The sequence below is a fragment of the Cervus elaphus genome, chromosome 20 (genome assembly GCF_910594005.1).
Source record: "Cervus elaphus chromosome 20, mCerEla1.1, whole genome shotgun sequence".
Classification (NCBI taxonomy): Eukaryota; Metazoa; Chordata; class Mammalia; order Artiodactyla; family Cervidae; genus Cervus; species Cervus elaphus.
The window spans coordinates 51,299,369-51,302,125 of NC_057834.1; positions in this window are offsets into that span (position 1 = coordinate 51,299,369).

Here is a 2,757-nt window from a genome sequence, read left to right on the forward strand (position 1 = left end):
TGTTAAAGATCACTATCAAAATGTGAAAAGATAACTCATAGAATGGGAGAATATATTTGCAAATTTATATTTCTGATAGTTTGTTATCCAAAGTCTACAAAAAGCCTTAAAACTCAACAATAAAAAGACAGTTAATTAAGAACTAGGCAAAGGATCTGAATACACATATCAACAAAACAGACATGCAAATAAGTCAATAAGCACACGAAATGATATTCAATACCATTAGTCATTAGGAAAATGCAAATTAAAACCACAACAATTTATCTACTTAAAACAGACAACTGTAATATATAGTTGAACTACACACGCAATTTTGTTCTGTTATTTTCCAAGTCTCCTGTAAATGTGTTAACATATTTTCATAATTAAAAGAAAGGATAAAAAGAAAAAAAAACATAAAGAGATGCCACTTCACTTTCAGTAGGATGGGCTATAATCAAAATGACAGACAAGAACAAATGTTCGGAGGATGTAGGAAGTCAGAATTTTCAAAACTGCTGGTAGGAATGTAACATGGAGCAGTCACATTGGGAAACAATTTTTCAGGACCTCGAAAAGTTAATTAGAGAGTTATCTTATGATCCAGCACTCCTAGGTATATACCCAAGACAAATGTCCATACAATAATCTGTACCTGAATGTTCATAGCAGCATTACTAATAGCTCCAAAGTAGAAACGACCTAATTGTCTACCGACTGATGAATGAATAAATAACAGTAGTGATTCTATACCATGGAATATTATTTGGTAACAAAAAAGGAATGAAATGCTGATATATATGTGCTACAATATGAATAAAGGTTGAAAACATGCTAAATGAAAGAAATTGGATGCAAAGAGCCACAAATTATATGAAGTAATTATTGAATATGTAATAAGTAAGTCCATGGAGACAGAAAAGAGATTAGTAATTGCCAGTGTCTGGGGACAAGTAGGAATGAGGAACAGCTGCCAATGGGTATAAGGTTTCTTTTGGAGTGATGAAAAAATTTTCTGGCAATAGTTACATAACCTTGTGAATATGCTTTAAAAAAAGTGAATCATACATTTTAAAAGAGTGGATTTTATGGTATGTGAATTACATCTCAACAAAAAAACATGGAGTCATAACAACTTCCCTAAAGCATTCTCTATATGCTTCCTGCAAACCACTGATACAATCTTCTGTCTCCTCACCCAGTCTTATAAGATCCTTAAAATTAGAATTTATTAGAAAGACTTTGTTTTCCCAGAGTCTAGCATAACACTTAGAGGAAAGTAGGCTTAAGGTATTTAAGCAACTGGAATGAATTTGTTGTTGCTGGAGTCAGGTGAAAGAAGAGTGGTCTGATCTGAAACCCTAGAGGTCATCAGTGTCCAGACAATGGCTGGGCCTAACAGGAGGAGACGTCTGAACTTTGTCCTGCAGGTACTGGGGAACCCTTGAGAGTTTTTAAACTGGGGAATAAAATGATAACATTTGTATCTAGAAATAAATCCCTCTGAGGGCAGAAAGATGGCAACAAAATAGAGATGTTAAGTTAGGAGGCACTAGATGACCATAGATGTGCAGTGAAATGACAAAATAAGCCCATGTATCAAAAACCTTCCTCTACTCTCAGCCTCAAGCCAACTGAATTGACCAATGAAAAATATGTTTGTTTTCTAATTCACACTGGAACTAAGGGGTGATATTATCCATTTGTCACAACCTGCAGAGGGATACAAATTGGAAGGCACCAGGAGCCAATTGCTTTTAATGATAGTAAGGATGGGATATATCTTACAGTAGGTAGGTATAAAGAGCTTCTGCAACTCAGAAACAAAAAAAAAACTCAATAAAAAAATGGGCAAATGACTTGAATTGTCATTTCTCTAAAGAAGATCTACAGATAGCCAATAAGCACATGAAAAGATGTTCAGCATCACTAATCATTAGGAAAATACAAATCAAAACTACGATAAAGTACCATTTCACGCCCTTTAGGACAACTATAATTTAAAAAATCAGAAAATAACAAAAGTTGGTGAGGATGTAGAGAAATTGGAACACTTGTACATTGCTGCTGGACATGTAAAATTGTGCACTGGCTATGAGAAATGGTATCACAAATTTAATTTTAAATTAACTTCTAAATTTTAATTTAAATTTAATTTCCTCCCAAATTAAACTTATAGTAACTACCTGACCCAGTGATTTCACTTGTGGGTACTGTACTCAAAAGCATCAGAGCAGGGACTTGGACAGGTATTGCATGCCCATGTTCACAGCAGTATTATTCACAACAGCCAAAAGGGAGAAACAATCCAAATGTCCATCAACAGATGAATGGATAAACAAAATATAGTCTACATAAACAATGGAATAGCACACAACCTTAGGAAATTCTGACAACACGCAACAACGTGTATGAAGCTTGAAGACATTATGAGTGAGATAAGCTAGTCACAAAAGGACAAATGTTGTACAAGTCCACTTGTACGAAGTACCTAAAGCAGTCAGATTCACAGAGTCAGGAAACAGAAAAGCGGTTCCCAGGGGCTGGGAAGAGAAAGAATGGAGGTTTAGTGTTTATTAAATGGAGTTTCAGTTTGGAAGATGAAAAATTTCTCAACATGGATGGAGGTGATGGTTGTACAACAATGTGAGTGTACTTAATGCCACAGAACTGTACACTTAGAAATGATTAAAATGGTAAATTTTATGTTATGTATATTTTATCACAATGAAAAATGCAACATATAGAAAAAGATAGAAAATTTACAATATGGCA